General features: G+C 46.4%; 1 long non-coding RNA gene across 1 annotated transcript; it reads left to right on the top strand.

Moving 5' to 3' along the window:
- Positions 1–1,116: 1,116 nt before the first annotated feature.
- LOC138775737 (uncharacterized) lies at positions 1,117–8,622 on the top strand. The gene is made up of 3 exons (XR_011360634.1): positions 1,117–1,228; positions 1,637–1,727; positions 8,349–8,622. It is a non-coding gene; the product is annotated as an uncharacterized lncRNA (long non-coding RNA).
- The last annotated feature ends 4,007 nt before the right edge of the window (positions 8,623–12,629 follow it).

Here is a 12,629-nt window from a genome sequence, read left to right as displayed (position 1 = left end):
ATTACATGAGTCACTCTTAAAGGGACGTTACCCAAGCCGCTCTTAAAATGACAGCACCCGAGCCGCTCTTAAAGGGACGTTACCCTAGCTGCTCTTAAAGGGATGGTACCCAAATCGCTCTTAAAGGGGCGGTACCCAAGCCGCTCTTAAAGGGTCAGTACCTAAGCTGGTCTTCAAAGGGTGGTACCTAAGTCACTTGTAAAGGTAGAGTACTTAAGCTGGTCTTAAAGGGACAGTATATAGGTCATTCAAAGCGTTGTCACCAAAGTCCCTCCTTAAGCAACTGTACCAAAGTTGCTCTTAAAGGGACTATACTAAAGTTGCTCTTAAAGGGACTGTACCAAAGTCGCTCTTAAAGGGAGAGTATCAAGGGTTAAAGTTTCTCTTAAAGAGAAGTCACTGTTAAAGGGGCGCTCTTTTCAAGCACTATGTATTTCCCTGGAAATGCAAATCTAGTTGTTTACTGTAATAGCGCATGTTGAAACGATCAGCCGACATCGTGCTGGTCTTTCAACATGCTGAAAAATCATGATTATGTCAGTGACGCTCTGCTGTGTGTCGCCCTTTGAAATAAGAACCGGGGCAGCACACCGCCACTGACTTCAATGGGCAGCCCCAATGACCTAAAGATCATTCAGGAAGCTCCTCCCGCTGCTCTCCGCCTGCTCTGTGTGTGTAATAGCACAGGCAGCGAGCACTGAGCTGACAGGTCGGCGCATGCTTTCCCCGAAAATCATGCCGTTTAATACCTGTGTAACCATTGCTGGACTAATCTGAGGGCGATATCTTTTTGCTGACAGGGGCTACAGCACTGGTGTCCCTGCAGTGTGAGGATACATGTAGGTTAGAACACTGCATGGTTTCCTTGTCTATAATAGATACCATACAAACTGACAGGACCTGAAATTACAGGGCCTATAAGCATATACTAGAAGTAATGGAGATAAATGGTGCCCAATCATAGGCCAGTGTTTACTGCTAGAGCTCTCTAAGCTGCACTGTTATTGGCTGCTATAGGCAGCCAATCACAGGCCAGCTTTCATTGCTAAAGTGTTATAAGCTGCACTGTGATTTGTTGCTATAGGCAGCCAATCACAGGGCAGCTTTCACTGCTGGAGCACTATAAGCTGCACTGTGGTTGCTAGGCAGTTGTTAGCAACACAGCAAAGCAGCACCGACGTAGAGCAGCTTGAAACAAGATATCATGGAGCCTGAGAGCCAGACTATGGTATGTATACATTTTACCATTAGTAACCACCCATTGTCACTGGGGGCCTGTATCCTGCAGGGGGCGGTAGTCATCATGGTAAAAGTTCTGATAGTTGTTTTGGATGTTTCCTACACTGACTGTGATGCGGCTGAGGACACAACTGCTCTGCTGTCATGATGAGAGAACTGGCTGCAGCTTCGCTCTATTAGGGGTCTCTGTAATGACGCCATTCATGTAAGCGGGATGCAGCGGTGCTGAATCAGGTCGGCTCTCCTGCCTCTCCTGCTGGGGTTACACACACCACTAATTTTCTGTGCAGAAACTCTCACATGACTTAGAGATAATATTCCTTGTCCCCACATAATCCCTTTATAATGTGACACTATATTATTATATTGATGTATTTTCTTTCTGATTCATATAAAGGTGGTTGGTGAGGACCCTACTAACCGCTGTCATGTTGTGGAGTGAGAAATAAGAGGTGTCTGGATGCAAGCACAGGACGCAGAACACACAGGTAAGGGAGATCTCCTTTATTTGCTGCATGGATGTCCTGTGTGCAGTGAGAGCCGTTTCCCATTGATCTCAATTAGGGTCCATTTACACAGAAAGATTATCTGCCAAAGATTTGAAGCCAAAGCCAGGTATGGATTTGAAAAGAGGAGAAATCTCAGGCTTTCCCATATGACCTGATCTCTGTTTATAATCTGTTTCTGGCTTTGGTTTCTAATCTTTGGCAGATAATCTGTCAGGTAATCTTTCTGTGTAAATGGACCCTTAGGGCCCTTTTACACAGAAAGATTTTTTGACAGATTATCTGGCAAACATTTGAAGCCAAAACCAGGAACAGACTATAAACAGAGATCAGGTCATGCAGAAAAGCCTGGAATTCCTCCTCTTTTCAAATCCAGTCCTGGCTTTGGCTTCAAATCTTTGCCAGATAATCTGTCAGATAATCTTTCTGTGTAAAAGGGCCCTTAGTTTCAATGGGTGTTGGTTTTCATGGTGGAAATACAATTATATGGACACTGAGTAGCCTCAACTTTATCAGTTCAGTAGTGTAGCACTATAGTTAGAGATGAGCAAATCTACAGAAGGAACAAAGTGAATAATTCTTATCGGGATCCTGCTCATCAGGCTGCAGACTTTGAAGTTAGTAACCCCTTGGTGTACGCCTCGGCAAAGGGACAAGGGGGGGGGGGAGGCACCACAGCAAGGTGGGGAGGGGGTGTGGCCTCCTCCCGCTCCTGATTTACTAAGGTTTACATCAGGGGCTTTAAGACTTGATAAATGACCCCCTCTGTGTATGAAGCATATCCGAGTCCATTATTTTTTATATCCTACAGTTTTAATTGCTTGTATGCCTTAAGGTTTGGTGAATAAACATATATGTGGTGGAGGGTGGCACCATCTTTCTCTACTCTATTGTGGATTATTATACCTGTACGCTGGGACTTGTGAGCATCACCACACTACTAATTCAGACACTGTGTTTCTATGTTCCAAGCTTTATATGGATATATTCCCTATGATAGGCCATCAATTTCAGATTGTTAGTGGTCCGATTCTTACCATGAGGCGCTCACCTTTTTTTACCAGACACAAAGCTGTAGTTTCAGTAGTGGCTGTGCCTGATATTGTAGCTCAGTCCCATTGACCTGAACTGTAATACCAGGCACAGTGGCTACTAAAACTTTAGAGCTGATTTGATATAAATGGTATATGTTAGGAATACTATAGTCCTGGAATAACCATTTAATTACCATATCACAATTGTATCCTGATTCCCACTCCGCAGGCCCAAATGTAAGGGTTGTGAAAGGTTACTTCCAAGTGTACTAGTGCCCACGACAGAGAAACATTTCTTTACACTCAAATTGGTCGGTCCCTGTCTCCATTAGGGCTCATAATGAAATGAAACATGCCATTACAATAATTTGTGGAACACACACACTGTAAAGAGTCTTATGGCACCAAATCTTTCCAGTATTAACACATTTTACATCAAATAACTCATAAAACTCAACAATTCTCATAAAAGCATCAGACTACAATTTCTTTATTATCTGAGAGTGGATGGGAAGATTATAGTTTGTTATATGGCGCCATCTACTGGTAAGGTTTCACTATGCAGGTCATGTTTTATTTTCAGTTAATAAATATTAAACCATTTTTCATCTGTATTTGTATGTATGAATCATCAGAAAAATATAATTACCCCATGACTTGTCTTAAGTCTCATTCTCATCTCCGATAAGATTTTGGTCATGGGCCCTGGACACCTAGTTGACTATAATAGCACCCGTCAGGTTTCCAGAATGGTGTCCTGCGTTTCAATAGACAATGTAATCCTGCATGCTGTGCTGTTTAGACCAGGATGTTGCCAGATTCTGGAAACCTCTAAGGCAGATGTGAATGAGGCCTCAGACCACCAATATATACACTGATACAGTAAATCTACAAAGCTTAAGAAGCAAATGAATGCCAGTAGGGTCTTTGGTATTTGGTCACACACAGCACACTTTTATTGAAACAGCTCAAGAATACAGTTGATTCTCAAACAGTAATACTATAGTTCATGTCCTCACATCCAAGTCCTGTTCAGTACAGCTACACGTGCACCAGTAGTCTGGAGGTGGCCCTTGCAGCCTGCAGCATAGACCACTGGGGTGGCTAGCCCCTACCTAGATCTCTAGCAAGCAGTCTAGGAAATACAAAAGCCATTTATTATTTTTTGTGAGTGTGTTTGGAGGGAGGGTCAGAGCCCATGGCAGCTCTTCTGGTCATACTTTATCTTAGCTGCTGCTTCAAGTATCCCCTCTAGCCATCACCCTGTGATAGCCAACCAACACACAATGGTCTCTCATCCTGCAAATATTTTCTTAAAGCAGGCAGGGTTTCTCCAATTTCTTAGGCACAAGGACCAACAGAAGACTGTATTAGGGAAATACAGTTATAATACTTCAGAGCCTATACACAGTGACCGATTAAATGCACCCTGGGCCCTCCAATGCACAGGTACACTGGCGCGGGACTGCTGGGCTACACACGACCCCGCCCCCTGTACCCATGACCCTGGCGGGGGGGGGGGGGGGCCTCTCCAATAAGACTCAACACACAGGCGTATTTTGTTGGATGGTGGTCGACCACAGCTATTTATCATTTGTTTATTTTGTCTTAAAACCGGGCAAATTGCCAACTTCCACTGACACGTAAGCGCCTCCAGGCGAACATTTTCCAACGGGTATGCCGGCCGCCGAACACTGACGGGCATGACCACCGGATCCACCAGATACCACACCTCCAGCTGTGACTTAGTATAACTTTTCACTAAAACAAAAGGAAACAACATCAATACAAGGAACCCCAAAACTTGAACCACACCTGCAATAAGGGCGGGAGGGAGGGCTGCTTGTACTCCTGGCTGCTGGTAAAGAGGGCTGCTCCCGGAAGCCCCGCCCCCCCTTATACATCACGCCCGCATCCTATAGGCCAGCAGCACGTCCCGGAGGCGGTGCCGTGCTGCACCATGTGACCCCCTGTGCACCAATGAATGAACTAACACTCTTCTCCACGGCATCACTGAGGCCCCCCCGTGAGTCTCCATTAACCCCTGCCGCTCCACTAAACGCCCCGCAGTCCCTGCCACCTTCCTTAGGCAGCTCTGTGCCCTAAAGACTCTAAAGTGATGAGCTTGCTCGTAACAGTGCGTCCTGTGTGCATTCTCTATATAGTAAATGGCCCCCAGTGTAGTCCCCTTTAGTAGATGGTGCCCAGTGTAGTCCCTCCTTTAATATATGGCCCCCCAGTCAGTAGATTGCCCCCAGTGTAGTCCTCCCATCAGTATATGGCCCCATTGTATTCCATTATTTAGTAGATGGTCCCCTGTGTAATTCCCCTTCGGTCCATGGCCACCAGTGTCATTCCCCTTTGGTAGATGTGGCCGATTATCGTTCCGTGTAATAAACACAACGATCAGCTGATGATCGTTGTCATCGTCTGATCGTTGATATAGGTTTTGACCTATAATTGTCGGGCGCTGACCGCGCATCGCTACGTGTAATAGCGGTGCACGGCCGGCGGCTGACGATATACATTACCTATCCAGGGTGCAGGGCTCCTCTTCTGCTTCTCCCCGAGTCCCGCACGCTCCAGCTCCAGAGCAGCCTGTCTGAGCTGACAGGCCGCGCAGCCAATTACTGGGACCCCTGTGGCCAATCATTGGCTGAGCAGCAGAAGAGTAGCCATGCACCCTGCATAGGTAATGTATACTAGTTAAGCAAGGGCTGCAAGGACATCGGGAACGATGTCCCTGCAGCCCTTGTTTAACGATAATCGGGCCGTGTAATAGGCCCTGTAAACGAGCGCCGATCTAGCAGATTCACAGCTATTCGGCCCATGTAATACCACCCATCGGCCCATGTAATACCACCCTAAGAGTTGTGCCTTACACCAGCACAACCTACTTAGGAGAGAGTTCTATGTGCTTTCACACAGTATACAGCCTTACCCAGTGTAACACCACACACACACAGTATACAGCCTGACCCAGTGTAACACCACACACACACAGTATACAGCCTGACCCAGTGTAACACCACACACAGTATACAGCCTGACCCAGTGTAACACCACACACACACACACAGTATACAGCCTGACCCAGTGTAACAGACACCACACACACACACACAGTATACAGCCTGACCCAGTGTAACAGACACCACACACACACACACAGTATACAGCCTGACCCAGTGTAACAGACACCACACACACACACACACACACACTTACTTATTACAAAGAAACTCCTGGTTGTCAGCAGACAGCAGCCTCTTCCCTCCCTCCTCCATCTTCCTCCTGGTCCTGGCACTGGGTTCTTCTGTCCCTCCCCCCATGCAGGCTCACTGCAGTTTTGCTTCTACCTTCATCCAGGTGGGCACCGGGTTCTTCCTCCACTCCTCCCCCGACAGCAGAGGACAGCAGATAGGGGAGGAAACAGGGCCCCAGACTGCTGGCTGCAATGAGGCACAGACTCTGTCAGCTCTGCCTCACCAGCTTCCTCTGACCGCTGCGATGCGTCCCGCCCACCTGGAGCAGCGTACAGCCACAGCTCACGCAGGACAGGGGGGGGGGGGACTCCAGGGAGAGCGCGCCACAGCAGCACATCACTCAGGGGCCCACTGGGCCCCGAAAGTGATGTGCTGCTGTGTAACCTCATACAAAGTAATAATGTGGGAGGCATGGGCCCCCCGGAGCCTCGGGCCCCGGGCGGCCGCCCATACCGCCTATATTATAATCCGCCACTGGCAGTTACTCCCCCCCAGCATCCCCCATGTGTGCAGTCAGCCCTCATCATCCCCCATGTGTGCAGTCAGCCCTCATCATCCCCCATGTGTGCAGTCAGCCCTCATCATCCCCCATGTGTGCAGTCAGCCCTCATCATCCCCCATGCCCCCCCCCCCCCCGAGTATAGGATGACGGAAAGCTGGATGACCTCTATCATTCTGATTACAGGATCCTGGGAAAGCTGGGTGACCTCTATCATTCTGATTACAGGATCCTGGGAAAGCTGGGTGACCTCTATCATTCTGATTACAGGATCCTGGAAAAGCTGGGTGACCTCTATCATTCTGATTACAGGATCCTGGGAAAGCTGGGTGACCCTGATCATACTAAGTATAGGACCCTGGGCTAGCTGGATGACCCCATTATACTGCCTACAAGATGGTGGGAAAGCTGGGTGATCTCCCCACCCTTCCCCAATGTAACCTTCAGGGCCTAGTGAACAGTATACAGAGAGGGACACACACACACACTACTGTTCAGGGCCTGGTGCCCATAAAGTACCCCCACCCCCCTGCACATATGGGCTCCAGGCCCTGAACAGCACAGGGGCACACTAGGGCATAGACAATACATGAAGAGGGAAGGGTGGGGGGGATACTGTATACTCTTCAGGAACTTAAAAGATAACACCCCATACACACACACGAGGCTACGCCCCATAACTTTGGCTCCGCCCCTCCACCCGCAGAGGGGGGGGGGCTTTCCCTTACCTACAACATGCAGGGCAGTCCTCCTCCAGGCCCAGGCAGGTGCAGGAAGGGGGCGGTCTGTCCTCTCTTCCTCTGGCAGTAGGCGGCCCTCACAGCTCCTTGCTTCATTGGAGGAGCAAAGAAGCTGCATTAGTGCTTGCCCCACTGCTAAAGTGAAGAGTTGACTGAGGTGAGCTCTCCTCCCCCCCATCCCCTCGCGCGTCATTGGCCCCGCCCTCTGCGACCGTGGCCCCGCCCACTTTCAGACGCGATTAGAATTTTTTTTTTTTTTTTACTGCTCTTATGTTCGGTTTATGGCGCCCCCTAACTTCTAGCGCCCCGTGCCGCCGCCCGGCTGGCACGGTGCTAGAAACGGCCCTGATGGAGGTAAATGCCACCCAATCACAGGCCAGCATTCACTACTGAAGCACTATAAACTGCACTGTGATTGGTTGCTATAGGCAGCCAACCACAGACCAGCATTCACTACTGGAGCACTATAAACTGCACTGTGATTGGTTGCTACAGGCAGCCAATCACAGGGCAGCTTTCACTGCTGGAGCACTATAAGCTGCACTGTGATTGGTTTCTAGGCAGTTGTTAGCAACACAAAAAGCCGCGTCGACGTAGAACAGCTGGAAACTAATAGTTGGAAACAAGCTATCATGGAGCCTGAGAGCCAGACTATGGTATGTATACATTTTACCATTAGTAACGACCCATTGTCACTGGGGTCCTGTATCCTGCAGGGGGCGGTAGTCATCATGGTAAAAGTGCTGATATTTGTTTTGGATGTTTCCTACACTGACTGTGATGCGGCTGAGGACACAACTGCTCTGCTGTCATGATGAGAGAACTGGCTGCAGCTTCGCTCTATTAGGGGTCTCTGTAATGACGCCATTCATGTAAGCGGGATGCAGCGGTGCTGAATCAGGTCGGCTCTCCTGCCTCTCCTGCTGGGGTTACACACACCACTAATTTTCTGTGCAGAAACTCTCACATGACTTAGAGATAATATTCCTTGTCCCCACATAATCCCTTTATAATGTGACACTATATTATTATATTGATGTATTTTCTTTCTGATTCATATAAAGGTGGTTGGTGAGGACCCTACTAACCGCTGTCATGTTGTGGAGTGAGAAATAAGAGGTGTCTGGATGCAAGCACAGGACGCAGAACACACAGGTAAGGGAGATCTCCTTTATTTGCTGCATGGATGTCCTGTGTGCAGTGAGAGCCGTTTCCCATTGATCTCAATTAGTTTCAATGGGTGTTGGTTTTCATGGTCAACAGACAAATAATATGGACACTGAGTAGCCTAAACTATATCAGTTCAGTAGTGTAGCGCTATAGTTAGAGATGAGCGAATCTACAGTAGGAACGAAGCCAATCGCTTCATTCCTATCAGGATTCAGCTCATCAGGCTGCGGGCTTTGGAGTCTGCTCCGCTCTGTGCTGCTCCTCCCCGGGTGCTGGGAAAAGATGGATCCAGTCCTGGGAAACTGGGAGAAGTTTCCTAGGACTGGATCCATCTTTTCCCAGCACCTGGGGAGGAGCGGCACAGAGCGGAGCAGACTTCAAGGTCTGCAGCTTCATGAGCAGAATCCTGATAGGAATGAAGCAATTAGCTTCCTTCCTGCTGTAGATTTGCCCATCTCTACCTCTAGCCATTTGGAAGTCATGTGAGCATAATTAACAAATCACAACAAAACTTAATAGCCCTTTTACACAGGCTGATATTGTCTGGAGTGTCGCTAGAAACACTCCTGCAGCGATAATCGACCTGTGTAAAAAGTGACAGCAATCAGCCGAAGACCGATCAATTGCCTGGTTATCAGCTGATCGTCTGTTAAGGACCTGCTTTAGGGTAGCTTTACACCTACTGGATTTGCAGAGGATTTCACGCTGCGAGTTTGCAGCGAAATCCACTGTGAATCCAGGTACAGTGAAGTTGAGGGTGTCACATACCTGCAGCTGAATTTTAATTCTGCTGCTAGTATGTGATCTGGTCCTTTAATCCCCCGCATCCCGCCTCTAGCAGCCCCTGGCCTGCAGCATACATTACCTGCTCAGCGTCATGGCTGCGTGTGAGGGAGCCTAACACACAGCCGCGGCTTCGAGCAGGTAATGTATGCTCCCGGCGGGGGGGTTAAAGGGGCCGCATTCCGTATCCGCAGTGGAATAAAAATTGGAGACAACCGTCTGCAGCTTCGGCTCGACTTTCCCTTTCCTTTGAGTGGCCCCTCAATGTTATGGAAACGGGCGGAGGACATTGTCTCTATTAGAAAGGGCTCCCCTGTGATGCTGAGACACTTTGGACTCCACCACTACTAGAAGGCCTAGCGGGATGGTGATTTCCTGAACCTAGACCCGGAGTGGACTCTGTGCCTTACCACCCCATGGGCTAACTGTATTTTCCCAGTAAGCTTTGGTGATACATGTGTTAACAATGTTGTTAACTTATTGGCCAATGTAAATGTGCTATTTAAACATAAAGACAATTACAAAGTCTTACATTCAACTATATACCTTTCATAGAGCTAAAATACATCACAGAGGTTTATCCCCAATAGTTCTATTTTGCAGTGCACATGTACTCTTGCATTGAACTAGCTTCATTTTATAGAGATAAATTACATCACAGCTGTGTATCCCAATAGTTCAGGGTACATTCTGAGTGGTACAGCTTAGGCTGGGATAACGGATATGTTTTATGAAGAATAACTGATGAAAAACGGATGTCATTTTGTGCAATACGTTTGGATCTGTTTTTACATTGACTTCCATTATAACAAAAAAAAAAAAGTCCCAGGTGCAGCAAGGTGAGGAGGATGTGTTGCGCCTGAATTATTAAGGTTTACACCTGGGGACTTATTTAAGACTTTCCTTTTAAATGACCTCCTCTGTGTATGAAGCATATCCGAATCCATAATGGCAGTTTTTTTATCGTACAATTTTACTTGCTTGTATGCCATAAGGTTTGGTGAATAAACATATATGTGAGGGAGGGTGCTGCCATCTTTCTTTACTCTTTAATTATACCTGTACGCTGTATTATTTTACCTGTAAGCTGGGACATGTAAGCATAACCAAACTACTAATTCAGACACTGTGTTTCCATGTTCCAAGCTTTATATGGATATTTTTCCCTATGATAAGCCATCAATTTCGCGTTATTAGTGGTCCCAATTCTCACCATGAGGCGGTATACTTAAGGCTGTAGTTTCAGTAGTGGCTGTGCCTGATATTGTAGCTCAGTCCCATTGACCTGAACTGTAATACCAGGCACAGTGGCTACTAAAACTTTAGAGCTGATCTGTGGTCCATGCTAAGGATATTCTAGTCCTGGAATAACCATTTAATTACCATATCACAATTGTACCCTGATTCCCGCTCGCGGGCCCAAATGTAAGGGTTGTGGAAGGTTACTTCCAAGTGTACTAGTGCCCACGACATTGATCCATGTCCCCATTAGGGCTCACAATGAAATGAAACATGCCATTACAGTAATTTGTGGAACACATACCGTCATGGCCAAAAGTTTTGAGAATCACACAAATATTATATTTTCACATGATCTGCTGCCCTCTGGTTTTTATGTGTATTGTCAGATGTTTTTATCACATACAGAAATATAATTGCAATCATATATGAGTAACAAAAGCTTATATTGACAGTTAGAATGAGTTAATGCAGCAAGTCAATATTTGCAGTGTTTACCCTTCTTCTTCAGGATCTCTGCAATTCTCCCTGGCATGCTCTCAATCAACTTCTGGACCAAATCCTGACTGATAGCAGTAAATTCTTGCACAATCAATGCTTGCATTTTGTCAGAATTTGTTGGTTTTTGTTTGTCCACCTGTCTCTTGATGATTGACCACAAGTTCTCAATGGGATTAAGATCTGGGGAGTTTCCAGGCCATGGACCGAAAATCTCTATGTTTTGTTCCCTGAGCCATTTAGTTATCACCTTTTGCTTTATGGCAAGGTGCTCCATCATGCTGGAAAAGGCATTGTTGATTGCCAAACTGCTCTTGGACAATTGGGAGAAGTTGCTCTTGGAGGACATTCTGGTACCATTCTTCATTCATGGCTGTGTTTTTAGGCAAGACTGTGAGAGAGCTGATTCCCTTTGCTGAGAAGCAACCCCACACATGAATGGTTTCAGGATGCTTTACAGTTGGAATGAGACAAGACTGGTGGTAGCGCTCACCTCGTCTTCTACGAATAAGCTGTTTGTCAGATGTCCTAAAACAATAGAAAAGGGGATTCATTAGAGAAAATGACTTTACCCCAGTCCTCAGCAGTCCACTCCCTGTACCTTTTGCAGATATCAGTCTGTCCTGATGTTTTTTTTTTCTGAGAGAAGTGGCTTCTTTGCTGCCCTCCTTGAGACCTGGCCTTGCTCCAAGAGTCTCCGCCTCACCGTGCGTGCAGAGATGCACTCACTCACCTGCCTACTGCCATTCCGAGCAAGCTTTGCGCTGCTGGTAGCCCGATCCGGCAGCTGAAACAATTTTTAAGAGACGGTCCTGGCGCTTGCTGGTCTTTCTTGGGAGCCTTGGAGAGCCTTTTTTAGCACAATGTAACCTCTCTCCTTGAAGTTCTTGATGATGCAATAGATTGTTTGACTGAGGTGCAATCTTTTCTAGCTGCCATACTCTTGCTTGTTAGGCCATTTTTGTGCAGCGCAATGATGACTGCATGTGTTTCTTTAGAGATAACCATGATTAACAGAAGAGAAACAATGATGCCAAGTCACCAGCCTCCTTTTAAAGTGTCTAGTGGTGTCATTCTTACTTAATCATGACAGATTGATCTCCAGCCCTGTACTCATCAACCACCAACACCTGTGTTAATGGAGCAATCACTGAAACGATATTAAGCTGGTCCTTTTAAGGCAGGGCTGCAATGATGTTGAAATGTGTTTTGGGGGGATAAAGTTCATTTTCTAGGCAATATTGCTTTGTCAAGTAATTGCTGTTAAGCTGATTATTCTTTATAACATTCTGGAGTCAATGCAAATTGCCATTTTTAAAACTAAAGCAGTAGACTGTAAAAATTAATATTTGTATTATTCTCAAAACTTTTGCCCTGACTGTCCTGTAGGAGACTTATGGCACCAAATCTTTCCCAGTATTAAGAAATTTTTACAGCAAATAACTCGTATTTGAAAGCATCAGAATACAATTATCTTTATTATCTGAAGGTGGATGAGAGAATTATAGTTTTGTTATATGGCGCCATCTACCTGTAAGTTTTCACTAATGCAGGTTGTTTTATTTTTAATTAGTAAAACCATTTATCATCTGTATTTGTATATATAATCCATCAGAAAAATATAATTACCCCATGACTTGTCATGTTCAGTCTCA

Source organism: Dendropsophus ebraccatus, unplaced genomic scaffold, assembly GCF_027789765.1.
Source record: "Dendropsophus ebraccatus isolate aDenEbr1 unplaced genomic scaffold, aDenEbr1.pat pat_scaffold_1975_ctg1, whole genome shotgun sequence".
In the NCBI taxonomy this organism is placed as follows: Eukaryota; Metazoa; Chordata; class Amphibia; order Anura; family Hylidae; genus Dendropsophus; species Dendropsophus ebraccatus.
The sequence above is the reverse complement of the archived record's forward strand: the minus strand, read 5'-3'. Positions and strand labels throughout refer to the sequence as shown.